Source organism: Bombina bombina, chromosome 6 (genome assembly GCF_027579735.1).
Source record: "Bombina bombina isolate aBomBom1 chromosome 6, aBomBom1.pri, whole genome shotgun sequence".
In the NCBI taxonomy this organism is placed as follows: Eukaryota; Metazoa; Chordata; class Amphibia; order Anura; family Bombinatoridae; genus Bombina; species Bombina bombina.
In genome coordinates, this window is record NC_069504.1 from 743,890,627 (window position 1) to 743,908,104 (window position 17,478).

Below are 17,478 nucleotides of genomic sequence, written 5' to 3' on the forward strand. Positions count from 1 at the left end.
TAGCTGGTCATTTACTTTCACTTGTTTATTTGGAAGATTTTAAAGGGACAGTAAACACATTTATATTTGTTTATTAAATGTTTAATTGTGTGTGAGGAAACCACTTTTCAATATACTTTCATTATTTATTTTGCCCCTGTTTCATGTAATTTAGCTTTTTTAAATAGATTTTGTAATTCTTAGAACTTGAAATGCACCCTGCTAAGATTTCAAGGCTAACCCTGCGATATACAGTATCCCACAAAAGTGAGTACACCCATCACTTTTTTGTAAATATTTTATTATATTTTTTCATGTGACAACACTGAAGAAATGATACTTTGCTACAATGTAAAGTAGTGAGTGTGCAGCTTGTATACCAGTGTAAATTTGCTGTCCCCTCAAAATAACTCAACACACAGCCATTAATGTCTGAACTGTTGGCAACAAAAGTGAGTACACCCCTAAGTGGAAATGTCCAAATTGGGCCCAATTAGCCATTTTCCATCCCCGGTGTCATGTGACTCATTAGTGTTACAAGGTCTCAGGTTTGACTGGGGAGCAAGTGTGTTAAATTTGGTGATATCACTCTCACACTCTCTCATACTGGTCATTGGAAGTTCAACATGGCACCTCATAGCAAATAACTCTCTGAGGATCTGAAAAAAAGAAATGTTGCTCTACATAAAGATGGCCTTGGCTATAAGAAGATTGCCAAGACCCTGAAACTGAGCTGCAGCACGGTGGGCAAGACCATACAGCGTTTTCACAGGAGACTTTCCACACAGAACAGGCCTCACCATGGTCTACCAAAGAAGTTCAGTGCACGTGCTCAGCGTCATATGCAGAGGTTGTCTTTGGGAAATAGACGTATGAGTGCTGCCAGCATTGCTGCAGAGTTTGAAGGGGTGGGGGGTCAGCATGTCAGTGTTCAGACCATATGCCGCACACTGCATCAAATTGGTCTGCATGGCTGTCGTCCCAGAAGGAAGTCTCTTCTAAAGATGATGCACAAGAAAGCCCGCAAACAGTTTGCTGAAAACAAGTAGACTAAGGACATGGAAACGTTGGGCCCAATTTGGACATTTCCACTTACGGGTGTACTCACTTTTGTTGCCAACGGTTTAGACATCAATGGCTGTGAGTTGAGTTATTTTTTTGAGGGGACAACAAATTTACACTGTTATACAGGCTGTACACTCACTACTTTACTTTGTAGCAAAGTGTCATTTCTTGATTGTTGTCACATGAAAAGATATAATAAAATATTTACAAAAATGTGAGGGGTGTGCTCACTTTTGTGGGATACTGTATCTTTACCTTATTGGATTTAACTGATAAAAACTCCAAAATAATAAAATGTATGCTTACCTGATAAATTTATTTCCTTCCTGGCAGTGAGAGTCCACGAAAACATTCATAACCTATGGGAAATACTCGACCTGGCCACCAGCAGGAGGTAAAGACACCCCAAACAAAGCAATACACATCCCTCCAACTTCCCCTACCCTCTCAGTAGTTCAAGCCGAAGATAAGGAAAAGGGAAGAGAAATACAAGGGGTACAGAGGTGCCGACAACTGCTGCCAACTACACATTTAGCATTAGGATGGGGTCATTGGCTCTCTTTGCCAAGAAGGAAATTAATTTATCAGTTAAGCATACATTTTATTTTCTTCTATTGGCAGTGAAAATCCACAAGAACATTCATAACCTATGGGAAACCAATACCCAAGCTGTGGAATTCATAAATGTTCAGGAGGGGAAAGTATGGAAGGCAGTCCTAATCGCTAGGCACCACCGCTTCTAGAACCCTTCTCCAAAAAGATGCCTCTGAGGCAAAAACATCAAATTTAAAGAACTTTATGAAAGTGTGCAATGAAGACTAAGTTGCAGCCTTGCAAATATGTTAAACTGAGGCCTCATTCTAGAATGATGCTGTGATTTGTGAAAGGGGCTCCTGACCCGCCTCCTTGTAAGCCATGTGAATCAAGCTTTTCAACCAAAAGGAAAGAGTAACAGCTGAGGCCTTCTACCCCTTGCGCTTACCAGTATACAGGATAAATAAGGAAGATGATGGACGGAACTCCTATAGTAACCTGAAGGTAAAACTTCAATGCCCTGACCACATTCAAGTTATGTAACAATCTCTATTTGAAGGATGACATATTGGGACAAAGCAAATGAACCACAATCTCCTGGTTAATGTTGTGAGTATTGACTACCTTGGGTATGAAATCTATTTTTGTCCTCAACACAGCTTTATCTTGATGGATCACTAGGTACGGAGTATCACACATTAAAGCCGATAACTCTGACACTCTGCAAGCAGAGGAAATAACCAACAAGAAAACCACTTTCTAAGTGAGTAACTTAATATTAACAACATACAGAGGCTCAAACAGAGCCCTCTGAAGAAATTTTAAAAGGTTTACGAGCCTGAATAAAAGTAAAATCACTCTTTCAGAGAAGCCTCACGAGCCAAGATAAACTGTTCAATTTCTATAGGTCATTGAGGAAGTTACGTTATCACAGACAAAACATGTTTGACCTGATTACTTCCACTTCCTTCTGATTTGACACATTGCTCCTGTTTTTATGAACTATACTATGGAATAAAGAATACTTATTTGCTTTTACACATTTGGAGTTTGGTGTGTCCATACCTTTGAGTGCTGGGATTGTTTCGTTGCTAGATTTGTTTAGTTTGGGAGGCGTGGGTGAAGCTTCCTTACCCCTTTTCCTTACAGCACCGGACTGGGCGTGTTGGCTTCAAGTTCCCGGAGGAACCTCTTCATTGCAGGACTGGGCAGCGGAAGTGACATAGCGCAACGCGAAGAACATCAGAAGACACACAGAGGGGAGAGGAATACTCTGGAGCGCTTACCACTTTTTGCTTTTGGTAATCCCCAGGCAGTCAGTCTAAGTATCGTGGTTTTGGTAAAAGAAGGTACCGTGAGTTAGCAGGTCCTGACGAAAAGGCAACCAACATGGAGGAGCAGACAACATGTTCACTAGGTCTGCATACCAAGTCCTGCGTGGCCACGCAGGAGCTATCAGAATAGTCGTATTCCCTCCTGCTTGACCCGAGTGACGACTCTGGGTAGGAGAACAATCAGTGGAAACAGGTACACAAGATTGAAGTTCCACAGGACCGCTAAAGCATCCACTAGCTCCGCCTGAGAATCCCTGGACCTTGATCCATATTTCAGGAGCTTGGCATTGAAGCGGGAAGCCATCAGATCTATCTCGGGAGCACCCCATCTGCAAGTGATCTCCAGAAACACCTCCTGATTTAGGGACCACTCCCCTGAGTGGAGAGTGATGTCTCTCCGCCCACAGCAGGATTCAAAACGACACCTGCATCGCCAGAGAGCACAGGGTGCCACCCTGATGGCTGATGTAGCCCATGGTAGTGATGTTATCTGATTGGAATCAGATATAATGTACGGAAACCTTGCTGGGGCCACGCTAGAAGGGCATTGTATATAGCTCTCAACTCGAGAATGTTAATCTGAAGAGACACTTCCTCCTGACACAAAAGTTCCTTGGGCTCTCAGAGAACCCACACCGCATCCCCCAGCTGGATAGACTTGTGTCTGTGGTGATAATTACCCGAGAGGGGTGATGGAAACACATCTTTAGGAGAACTGGAGTTAGGGACTGCCACCAAGTAAGACTCCCTCTCGTCTGGGCATCAAAGCAGATGACCTTCAACAGATCTGAATGATCTACATTCCATTGTAGTGGTCTCAGATGAAAGCGAGAAAACGGTATAGCACCTGAAGCCGTAACCATAAGCCCTACCACTTCCATGTATTTTGCTACAGAAGGTTAAGCATTGGACTGAAGCAGGAGACATGGCATCTGAAGCTTCTTTCTGCACTGATCTGTGAGGTAGATGCACATACTGACAGAGTCTATGATGGTTCCCAGAAAGTTTACCCTCGTAGCTGGGATGAGGGTGCTCTTTTCTAGATTGACCTTCCAACCATGCGCCCGAAGACACAAGAGTAACCTGTCCATGTGGTCCTGAGCCACTGGCAAAGATGGAGCCTAAACCAGAATGTCATCCAGGAAAGGAGCTACTGTAATACCCTGCAGGCGAACCGCAGCCAGCAGAGCTCCCTGCAACTTAGTGAACACTCAGGCTGCCGTAGCCAGTCCAAATGTAGTGCTTGTCTAAAAAGGTGAACCACAGGAAACGGTCGTGATCTCTGTGGATTGGAATGTGTAGGTATGTATCCTTTAGATCTATTGTAGTCATGAACTGACTCTCTTTGACCAGGGGAAGGATGGATCTTGTTGTTTCCATTTTGAAGGTGGGAAGCCTTACAAACCTGTTGAGGCCCTTCAGGTCCAGAATAGGACTGAACGTGCCCTCTTTCTTGGAGATCACAAAAAGATTGAAGTAGAACCCTTTTCCCCTCTCTTATGGGGGAACTGGAACCACCATTACCATAAGGTCGTCCGCACAGTGGAGTAGTGCCGATCTCTTTACTGGGTTTCCTGAAATGCTTCAGAGATGGAAGCGGTTTTTTGAGGGACGGGACTGAAAGCTTATTTTGTATCCTTGACAAACGATGTCCAGTATCCAAGGGTCCTGGATAGACTGAGACCAGGCCCTCTGAAACAGAGTCTTCCTCCCCCCAAACGACCTGGTCCCAGGTCAGCGGCCATCCCATCAAGCTGACTTATTTTCCTGGGAAGCCTTTTTGGGCTGCTTGTTCTTGTTCCGGGTAGCCCTGGGAAAATGCGTCTTAGGCGCTTCTGTGCTCCTCTGGTTTCTGTTCAGGTGAACAGAACCAAAATGTCCCATCGGACGACCTTTGGATTAAGACGTCTTGTCCTGCGGTAGGAAAGCTCTTTTTACACCTATAACCGTAGCTATAATAGAGTTCAGACCCGGACCGAACAGGGACTTGCCCTTAAAAGACAAGGATATTAGCCAACCAAGACTTGAGCCACAAGCTCCTGGCCAGAACTGCAAAGCTAGAGTTTTTGGCATTGATGCGGATAATTTGGGGAATTGCATCCCTGATGAACGCATTTACCAACCTTAGGGATTGTATATGTTCTTGGATCTCCTCTAGAGGAGTTTCAACAGTAATCAGATCCGCTATAGATTTGCACCAGAACTTGGGGGCCCCTGTCACCCCCTACAGGAAATATCCCAGGAGCCCTAGGTCTAAACACTGATTCAAGTCTCTGAACTTGATCCTCCTCGGTCGGCTTTTCCGCTGGAACCTCCAAGGTACATAGAACCCTCTTAAGCTGGAGCCTGAGCTGCTCCACCTTGAACCTGATCGTACCATCCTCAGAGTCCCCTTCCGATTCTCCTTCAGAAGGGTCAGAGTAAGGAAGTTCTCCTTCAGAGCCGACTAAGGGTTTGTCATCAGAAGGCTGCCCATAACTATCTGTTGTGGCCTCTGCCAAAACATTTGGGCTACGTACTGGAAAACAATGTTAAGCTTTTTTTTTTCCCCTCCTACAGGCCCTGTATACGGGCCGTGAAATTGTTGGGCAAAGGGCCTACCACAGCCGGGGTCATACAGCTATTTTCACAGCATCGTTTTAGACAGGGAAGTCCACATAGGCCAAAACTTGAGAATCCACGGGGGGTGCCTGCTGGAAACAGGCAACGTGGAAAGAATTGTATGATTGTGCCAGGGGGCACACTGTATTTAATTTGCAAAGCATACATTTATTATTGTCAATGGAATGTACCAAAGAAGATTCCTCCAGACTCTCTGTCAGTTTAGTGGTGTATAATAACAAATTTGGCAACAATCCTGAGCTTCTGCTTAGGGCGTCTTACCACCTCTGATCCGGGCCAAGCCACATTGCTACCTACATTGCCCACAGGTCTGTTGCTCAGTGGACCTGAAGCGGAAATGGCGCTACATTTCCGCCCACCACTACGGCGTATATCGATATCATTTAGTGACCGTAGCACCGTTATCGAATCAAGTGCGGCTGTATCACAAACGCCATTGTGTGTCACAGTGTCTGGGTGTTATGGAATCCATACACTAGGACTGTATAAGGTGTCTGTGTCTTGTATAACAGCTCGTGTGAAGCGCTCCCCTCTCAGCCGCATAAACTCACTGAAGTCTGGCTGGTTACTGGGTACAGCGGTCTGCTTATGACAGGCCACCGCCTGTTGTGAACTAGGGGACATGTATATGAGCAGTGCACCTAATAGAAACACTGAGACATGACGTTACACCTCCTCTCTATTAGACAAGTTGCTATGAGAGAGGGGGCAACTTATCCATGTTAAGTCTGTAATTTAGTGTGAATCACACCATGTTACCAGACAGGGATTAGGTTAAAAAGAGGGGAAAGAGGCGTGGGAGTCCCAGCGATGACCAGTATTAAATATGCCAATACTCTATTGAGATTTATATTGCTATATCATCCCGGCTCTCAAAGAAAGCCAAATCCATGTTAAAAATTTTATTTATTCTTTACCGAGCACCTCTCTCTGCCAACCTCCATGACACTAGGCTAATTATTTTAGTCTAGGACAACAGGATTAAAGGTGCAGCAAATTTTAATGGGAAAGTCAAGTCAAAATTAAACTTTCATGATTCAGATAGAGCACAGCATTTGAAACAACTTTCCAATTCACTTTCATTATCTAAATATGCACAATCTTTTTACATGCACACTTTCTGAGCATGTGCAAGAGTCACATGATATTAGTTTATACGGTTTGTAATTGGCTGATGGCTGTCACATGATGCATTTGGAAGGAAAATGTAACTTACTGACATTTGTGAGAAAAAAAATATACTACTCATTTGAAATTCAAACTAAGTGCTTTTGCATTGTCTTTTTAACGTGCATTTATTGATTATGCTATTGTGTTTAGTGGTCCTTTAAGAGTTAGTTCTATGGCACAATGTCTTCCTACTCTCTCCAAATGTTATATTTTTTTATCATAAAGCTGTGATACTTGGTTCTTATGACTCACAGAAGTCTCAAAAAATAGTTAGCATTTTTTAGCAATAAAGTATTTTTTACTTAAAGGGACACTGTACCCAAAAAAAATTATTTTGTGATTCAGATAGAGCATGCAATTTTAAGCAACTTTTTAATTTACTCCTATTATCAATTTTTCTTCATTCTCTTGGTATGTTTATTTGAAAAGCAAGAATGTAAGTTTAGATGTCGGCCCATTTTTGGTGAACAACCTGGGTTGTCCTTGCTGATTGGACAGCACCAATAAATCAGTGCTGTCCATGGTTCTGAAACCAAACATTTGCTGGCTCCTTAGCTTAGATGCCTTCTTTTTCAAATAAAAATCGCAAGAGAAGGAAGAATAATTGATAATAAAAGTAAATTAGAAAGTTGCTAAAGTGCATGCTCTATCTGAATCATGAAAGAAAAAATTTGGGTTCAGTGTCCCTTTAAGGTATGTATATTGTTTTGTTAAACATAATGCTATTGCCCACTTAATAGACTACAGTATAGTGTAAACATACATTTTCTAAGTACTGGTAAACCAAAACATTTGCGTGACTCACTTTATTGAGATATTTGCTTTAATACGGTGGTCTGGAACCGAACCCGCAATATCTCTTACGTATGCCTGTGTGTATTATACATCCTTATTTAAAGGACCAGTACATACAGTAGATTTGCATAAACAACAAATGCAAGATAACAAGACAATGCGATAGATAAAAATGTCAAAGTTATGTATCTTTCCACTCCTCCTGCATCACATGACTGCAATCAGCCAATCATAAATACATATATTCTGTAAATTCTTGCACATGCTCAGTAGGAGCTATTGACTCAAAAAGTGTAACTATAAAAACGCTGTGAGCATTTTGTTAGTGTAAGTAAATTGCAAAGTTGTTTAAAATTGCATGCTCTATGTGAATCATTAATGTTTAATTTTGACTTCAGTGTCCCATTAAATACTGTGCACACTCAGAGAGACAGCAGCAGTGTGTATTCATCAGCATTGATGCAAACTAAATCATAACCAACACAATATATACACTGTATAAGCAGATGCAGTGTTTTAATGACGGTGCACAAAGTATAAGTACTTAATATGTCCCATGCACAATAAAAGCGACCATTGAAACAAAGAGAACTTATACTAAAAGCATTGTAGCTAATACACGTGCAATGCAAAAATGCTTCAAATGAAATACGCTCATGTGCATTTAAATTTTAATTTGCTTTCATGGGGCCTAAAATTATCTATCCTATGTTTATGGACTTGCTGAAATCAAATTAAAGTGAAAGTCAATCCTAGCGTTTGTGAAACGCTAGGATTGACCATTGGAACAAATAAAGGGGACTTTCATTCATGAAGTATAAAATACTTCTTCATGCTGAAAGCTCTTTTATTTGTTTCAAGCATTCACAGCACTGAGCTGCTTAGACAGCCCACAGCAGAACGCTGTTTTGCTTAGAGGTGACGTTTCCACCTCTTAGCAAATAGCGCTTGGGAAATCTGGCGCCAAGACGGATTTCCCACGCGGCTATTGGCGAAGAAGTGAAAACGTCACCTCTCAAGCAAATGCTAGGATTGACTTTTACTTTAGGTTTTCTGTGTAGCATGTTAAAATAACACCAAAATATATATTGAAATAATTGTTTAGTTTTAGAGATGTCTATGAGTAGAACAATAATGTGTAGTCCATTTATAATGCTCTATAGACACTATTATGTGCTTTGGAGGTGTGTCCCTGCATCCACCAATAGAACTGTTAGAGTTGCCCATGACAGGTAACGAGAAGTATCTTCTTAGGAATCACGTGTGGTCAACTATGTATTTCCTGTTAGTTTAAATAATAATAGAATTGTTTTTAACTTAAAAGACACAAACCCAACCCATTAAAACAATTAGTTTATATATATATATATATATATATATATATACACCTTTCAAATCTTGTAAGGGAAAAAGTTAATTTAATTGAAAAGTCTGCATGATCAAATAACTTATAACTTTGACCTCCCAACTGTCCCTATTTGAGAAGGACAGGCCCTGATTCTGAGCTCTGTCCCCCAGAGAGGGCCATATGTCTCTATTTGCTGAATTTCTCTTAGCCCCACCCATGGAACACCCAGAAACACCCACAAACTACCCTGAATCACACACACACAATCCTGCCCACAAACCACCCATGATCCCTCCCCTCCCAACACGGCTCAATGCCCAAAATGGTGATGGGCCCCCATCAACCACCTGTGTCCCTGATACTCAGCCACAAATGTTGGGCTGTCTCTTCAGTTATACAAAGAGAGCTCTACAGTCAATCAGAAGCTGTAGCCAGTGACGGAACTGGGGAACAGTATGGGGAGTAGAGTCAGCTGAATATATAAACATTTATTTCTAAGTGATTTTTTCTCCTGGTTGATTTTTAGTTGGAGTTCTGTTTACTAATGTGAGGAGAAATAAGTAAGTAAGATAGGGTACCACAGCTCCTAAACTATATCCCTTCTAATAAGCAGAGAAGAAGCATCTATCCATGTACTAGCTCAGTACAACTAATAGCACTGCATGCAGCATTCAGGGGTGGGGAGATCAAATAAGAAAGGTTTGGTAATGCTTTGTGGCTATCTGTAGTAGGGAAGCAGGTATCCACTCACTGCTAGAATGACTGAGGCCTAGGCTGATTGCTTGGGATTAGTTGGGGACAGAGTCTGTCTATTTAAAGGGACAGTATACACTCATTTTCATATAACTGCATGTAAAAGACACTACTATAAAGAATAAGATGCACAGATACTGATATAAAAATCCAGCATAAAACTGTTTAAAAACTTACTTAGAAGCTGTCAGTTTAGCTCTGTTGAAAAGCTAATCGGAAAGCCCACTGCAAGTGGGAAATAAGACACTCCCCCCTCCCCCTTCTTTTGCATATGAAAAGACCCTTTACACAAACAAGAGCAAGCTGGAGAAGGTAGCTGACGGTATTCACATAAAACTTTGGGGCTTGGTTAGGAGTCTGAAAATCACAGCAATGTTATTTAAAAATAAGCAAAACTGGGGCGGAGCCTAGCCACTGAGAGAGATGGCTGCATCTTGTTAATGCTCTGCAGTCCCTGTTAAATCTTGTCATCAGTTGGAATGATCGAACAGCTTAAAATGTTTTAAAAAATACCCAGGAGAGAACTCTATACCTGCACATTTGCTGATCCGGACTTAATCCCTGATCGCGGGGAGAAGTAACTTGTTGGGGGCGACCCGGCAAACTACAACCCACCTGAGCTAGCAGTAAAACCCCAGTCAGATAACCTCCCCAGAGCCCTGCTACCAAACGGAGACCTTGGTGGACATACCCGAAGTGCTGGGGGACCTCCTTGAAGAGCCGCGACCGAGCCAGACGCCGACAGCCATTACACACGCGGCCGGACGCACTCGTCAGGGGAGCGGGCCTCAAGACCGGGGGCTCAACTAAGGTGCAATAATTAATGCGGACCTACCTGAGGCGCTAAGAGACCTCCTTGAGGAGCCGCGACCGAGCCAGACATCACCCACGCGATCAGGCACACTCGCCAGTGGAGCAGGCCTCAAGACCGGGGACTATATTTAGGCGCATCACTCACCCGGCCCGGCACAGTCAGGTCCCCTTGGGTCACACGGCATCAGACTACGCTAGCGGCGGACGTTACATCCTGTTGGCTGCAGATGCCTGACGGGCAAAGAGTAAGCCCTGAGGTGACACACACACTAATCCCGGGGGGCTGGGAGAGAATCTAAAGCAGCAAATAGACACAATTAGTCTGCTTAATAATAAACTGCAGGTGCCGGTGGCCAGAGGAAGATAGACAGAAGGCCATAATAAACAAATAAAAAAAAAAAAAAACAAGAAGAAAACACACAAAAAATAAAATAAATAAAATAAACTCTGTCCCAATTGTTTATGGGAGCTGAAAGGGATAATAAAAGATTCACTGACTGCAGGGGTTCACAATAGAAATAAGAGAGTACTGACTTTAATAAAAATGTCCAGCAAGAGGAATATAAAACCTCATAAAGGCACACACTCCTCTAACATGGAGAACTACTTAATTTCAACAGATTCAGGAATACCCCCCAGTAAGTCCACACAGGAAAGTGTAGCACAGCACAATGTAGCTCAGACACCTGATTCAGAGCTTGGTTCACCATCACATAATTACCTCACAAAAAATGACATTTCACACCTCTCCTCTAAGGAGGACATAAAGAACGCAATGACTGACTTTAAAAACATGTTTGGGGAGCTAAGAAGAGATATTGGGGCGGTGAGCAGGCGAGTCACCCAAGTTGAGGAGAAGCAAGAGACTCTCAGCTCAGATATGCAACAACAAGCCAGCTACCTACAAGCCCAGGAGGGCACAGTACAATGCCTCATGGACCGAATAGAGGACCTTGAGAACAGGAGCAGACAAAGTAATCTCCGTCTGCGCGGTGTTTCTGAGGCAGTGGAACCTCCAGCGCTCCAACTATACATTCAAGAATTCATCAGATATCTGAAAAATAATGTAGATGCGCAGGAGGTACAAATAGAAAGAGCGCACAGGGCACTGCGCCCTAAACCACCAAACAGAGCCCCACCAAGAGATGTCATAATGAAATTCCTTTCCTTCAAGGACAAAGAAGAGGTCCTCAAGCTGGCGAGGGCGAAACACCCTCTCATGTTTAGAGGATCGGAAATCCAAGTGTTTTCAGATTTATGCCCTACAACACTACAAAAAAGAAGGGACTTAAGGCACATTACATCAGCCTTAAGAGACAAAAGGATCCCTCCCTTACAGGTGGGGGTTCCCCACATGTCTGATAGCAACCAAAAATAATGTCACTCACACCCTTAAATCTCCAGAGGACATTCCTGATTTCGCACAAGCCCTGGGCCTAGATATTAGGCCACTCCGAGATGCTGATGAGGCTCCTCAGGACCTCCCTAACAGAATTCGGGAGGAAGGTCAGCAACCAAGAAATTAAGACTCTCCCTACCCACAGGTACACTCACTCGGGGCCAAGAGCCTCCACCTAGTCATAATGCAAAGATCTTTACGGGTTGCCCCAGGTGGAGCAACCTCTCTCCACAACGATAAGACTACTGGACTTACCTAAAGATGTCTTAAGGTCGTATAAGTATTAGTTTTTTCCACATTGTTTTGAAGTTACAACCTGAGACCTCTGGGCCTGTACTGAACATTTGACCGGTCCAAACAAATGTAATTTTATACCTCATATAGCAAATAATTGTATTCCTTGCATATCTATAAATACTTCATGTAGCCTGCAGGGATGGTTGGCCCTAGGTTCAGTATGGGACACAGTGTTGCAATGATGTGGTTTCCCCCCTCTTTTTTATAGTCACTGCATGGTTGGATTTAATTTATACCGTCATATAGTTATAAACATTTACTTGTTCAAATAAGTATAAGACTTTAATGTTGCCTAGCACTGAACAGAACACACTCATAGCTATTAGACACTCCTACTAGAACCTAGCGCATGCGGGTAATGGGATATTTAATGTGGTCTTAAGGGAACACACAGAAGTGAGGGAAACAAAGAAATGGATCTTCTCCCCTCTCAACATCACTGAAATTTGCATTATAAAGTCACCAATGTGGGGGAACCTTACACGGGGATATAGGGTCACACACTCAGACAAGTGTAGACAAGACGCTAACTAAACTAGGACACACCTACACGGCAAATCGCATTAACAGCATTAGTTTGCTAGACAATCAGACCTGGGAAATATTTACCACCTAGTCAGGCACAGACCATTCTGATATTGGTTATGCAACACCCCGATCAAGCGCCAATGCTGGTATCTAGTAGACAGGACACTTTAAATCAATATAATTGAAGACACACTGACATAGTAGTGGAGAGAAGAGGTGATACACTAGATACATAATATTAATGATGAAACCTGAAAGGCACCGGGTGGAGTATGTACTTTATTTTCATAGATCATTCCAAGTTACAAAGTTATTGGTAAATGTTGATGTTACAAACAAGAAACACAGGGATAACTACCCCTATTTGGTTAAATAGTTGATACAGTTTTGAACTATAGAAATATAGAACTAATTGTTAATTGTATGTTTTCTTTTTATTCGTTATATCTATATTAGATTTTCCTATTGTATATATACTTAAAGTTAACGCTAAATTGGTCCTCCATACGGGGGACATCCTCTACACTTCCCCTCCCCTCTACCTATACTCTTTCTGAATCTTCTCCTTACAACACTTTACTTATCCCGAAGCAATACTGAATTTCCCTTTTTAAATTATTATTTATTTTTTTTTCTTTTTCCCCTCCTTTTCCGTACCCTTCGTCTCTCTCCTGCCGCACTTAGGTGCTCCCCTTCTTCCCCCCCTCATCGCAGCTCTACCCTCCCCGGGTCCCTATCGCCTGCTTCCCGCCTTTGATATGACGCAGCGACGGCTTGCGTCGGGGCCCCACCCACTAGAGCTTATTTCCATCAACGCGAAAGGTTTAAACAGCCCCAACAAGCGCTCCATAGTGCTAAAAGACCTGCAGAGAATGGGTGGAGATATAGTCTACCTACAAGAGACTCATTTTTCTATCAAACATGAACCAAAATGGTTCGACCGCACCTACCCAAACGCTTATTTTGCCTCGGGCCCTGGGAAAAAAAACGGAGTGGGAATCCTCTTTCGTGAGGGCACCCACTTCCAGCTCTCACAAATTCACCGAGACCCGGAGGGTAGGTTTCTGCTTCTTACTGGTACTCTACACAATAGGCCCATAACACTAGCAAATGTCTATTGCCCTAATGTGTCCCAGCACCTCTTTCTCCAGAAAGTCTCCCATAAGATTCTTGAAATGCAGATTGGCGTTCTCTTCCTCGGAGGAGACTTTAATGTTTCCCTTGTTCCCTCCCTCGACACCTCCAATGGTATCTCTAGTGCCCCTCAGAAAGTCCGGAGGCATATGATCTCAACACTTGCGGATCTCGCGTTGCATGACATTTGGCGCACACATCATCCACAGGCCAAAAATTACACTTTTTACTCGCACCCACATCGGAAATACTCTCGAATCGACTATCTGTTCACTGGTTCAACAGGTCTTATTATCACCAGAAGTAGCAATATCCACACGATCACCTGGTCCGACCACGCTCCAGTAAGCTGCTCAATCCAGTGGCCTACCATCCCGATTACCCCTTTCGTATGGAAGTTGGACGATACACTTTTGGCAGATCCAATATTCTATGCAAAAATTAGGAAGTCGATAGCCGAATTCTTCCTATTGAATGCTGACGAAAGCTTGAAAACCACCACCATATGGGAAGCACATAAATGCACCATCAGAGGCTTGCTGATTAAGCAAAAAGCCAGGCTCAAGAGACTGGGAAAGGAGCGATATAATAGTCTTCTCTCACAAGTGGAACAAGCAGAGCTTGCTCACAAAAAATTTCCACATGATGAAGCCCGACTGGATCACCTAATCGTGTCCAGGAAAAATCTGCTCCAATTTTTGCAAGAAGGATACCAAAAACAAGCTCTTATCCTAAAGCAATTTTATTACGAGCAGGGTGACAAACCCGGAAAGCTCCTAGCCAGAGCGATTGCTAGGAAAAAACTGAGAGCATATGTACACCATATGAAGGATGCACAGGGTATAATCAAATCTGACGGTAACTCTAAGCGGAGGTCTTTAGGGCTTACTATGAGTCCCTTTATAACTTGCATAGCCCTGACCAAGCAGGAAGGTTACCTCAAGCACCTGGTCGTAGCACTGCAGATACACTGGCTTATCTGGAGGACATAGCGCTCCCTAGACTGTCAGACGCAGACTCTAAGCACCTAGACTCACCGTTCACAAACGATGAGGTACTTAAAGCTATAAAAGATCTTCCATCGGGTAAATCTCCAGGTCCAGATGGCTTCGGCCTCAAATATTACAAACTTTACGCGGAAATTTTGGTCCCAAAGCTAGTGAGAATGTTCAATGACCTGACAGACTCCCCTGAACTGCCAGGCTCCATGCTTGAAGCCCATATCGCAGTAATTCCCAAGCCGGGAAAACCCCCAGACAGGCCGGAAAGTTATAGACCCATATCTCTGCTCAATTCAGATGTAAAGATATTGGCAAAAGTTTTGGCCGCCCGTTTAAACAGATTTTTACCCGACCTCGTATCCACCGAACAAGTAGGATTCATTCCCTGCCGCGAGGCTAGGGATAACACCCTGAAGGTGATTCAGCTAATAACCCACGCTCACGAACGCAAACTACCCCTGGCTCTGGTCACAACAGACGCAGAAAAAGCGTTTGACCGGGTCAGTTGGTGTTTTATTCGGCATACGCTGCTAAAGTTTGGGTTTGGACAGGGTTTTATTAACAGAGCCATGTCTCTGTACTCGGCCCCTAACGCAAAAGTGAGGGTTAACGGCACTCTTTCAGAGACCTTCCTGATCAAAAATGGCACAAGGCAGGGCTGTCCCTTATCGCCCCTCCTCTTTGCCTTGTCAATTGAGATTTTGGCATGTAAAATCAGAGTCAATCAAGCGGTGAGGGGGTTTGTTGTTGGCGAAGTCGAACACAAGTTGTCGATGTACGCCGACGATATCCTCCTTACCCTCTCAGACTCGGGGAGCTCCCTGCGGGCTGCACTGGGGGAATTCGAGAGCTACGGGGGGGTCTCGAACTTCCTTCTCAACCCCTCTAAATCAGAGATTCTAAATATCTCAGAACCCGCAGAAGCCTTTGCCAAGACCAAAACAAGTTGTCCCATAAAAGTGGCGGATCACAAAATTAAATACCTAGGCATCATAATCACGTCTGACTTGGCAGAGATTATTGAGCTAAACTACGGAGGTATCCGAGATGAAGTCTTCAAAGATCTCCTTAACTGGAAGAAGAAGACCATTTCGTGGTTGGGCCGTATTGGAGTGGTCAAAATGAATATCCTCCCAAGAGTTTTATATATAATGCAGACTGTGCCGGCTTCTGCAGCCTCTTCCTGCCTCCGACAAATCCAAACAGCAATAGAAACGTACATCTGGAATGGGATCAGGCCCAGAATTAAGCGGCGCACCATCTACCTCCCTAGAGAGAGGGGGGGACTGGGAGTACCGCTGTTGAAGGAGTATCAGAGAGCTATCTTCCTTCAGCGGATAGTAGAGTGGAGCAGAAATTCCCCCGATAAACGGTGGATCCAGATAGATAGGGACATACTCAAAAGCAGAAACGTGGGGGCATTGGCCTGGGTATCGGGGAGGAATCGGCCGGTACCGGTCTCTGTGTACCCTATGCTCGCTGACACATTTGCGATATGGGACAAAACCCTAGCTGAAGACTCCCTTGTGTCTACAAAGGCTTCTCCAAACACACCGGTTCGGGACAACCCAGATTTGGGAATTGAAATTAGACCTTACTCACAGGGTAGAACACACACCCTGGCGGAGGTTTCAATCTCTAATATGTTACACGACGGAAAACTCAAAACACAGACTGATCTACTTGAATGGGATCGAGAATTGTTTGGGTCCTGGTACCGATGTGCACAAATAACACATTATTTAGACACACACAAGGAGCGTAGTGCATTGTCTAGACACAGGACGCAATTTGAAAAACTATGTACAATGCATCAAACCCCAAACCATCTGATTTCACAGCTATATAGAATCCTCTTGACTGGAGGCGGATTGGAGCTCCCGACATATGCGAAAGCTTGGCAGACAGAGCTAAAGACAGAGATATCAGCCAAAGATTGGTCCATGATTTTCATGAAAGCCAAGAGAGTCTCGATATCAGCAAAAGTGCAGGAAATGCACTACAAACTCTTAAGCCGGTGGTATTTGACCCCTTCTAGGATTCATAGGATATATCCTCAGGCGAGAGGGGACTGCTGGAGGGGGTGTGGGGAGGAGGGAACAATTCTTCATATATGGTGGGACTGCCCACACATAAGACAGTATTGGGAGGAGGTGCTGGGAGCAATGAGCAAGCTTTTGAAAATTATAATTCCCCCAAAACCTACGTATTTGATATCCCACGGGCTCCCCAAAATAGTTGGAGAGGACAAATACCTCCTCTTCCTGCTGATGCTAAACTGCGCTAAGGCACTTATTCCGGCCCACTGGAAAAGTCAACAGACCCCAACTCTGCTGGAATGGAGGCATAGAGTGGGGGAATCACTTGGCCTAGAGCGATATCACTTCCTTAAAGTTGGAAAGATAGCCACGCATGAGATGATGACCCTGACTTGGGAAGGTAAGGGACTGTAGCTTAAAACTCATGGACCCAGCATGACCTGCATATCCCAATCCACCTACCTCTGCCCCTCTTGCTGCGTCCCCCCCATTCTCCTCCCCTCCTCTGATCCCTCTCCTTCCCTTTTTTTTTTTTTCTCCTCTCTCTCTCCTTTACTCCATAGCACCCCTAACACTTTCTCAACTCTCCTCCTCTCACTTTTTTTTTTTTCCCCAATCCTCTCACACATTTATGTGTGAACATCAGGCACCATGATACGCTCAGTTC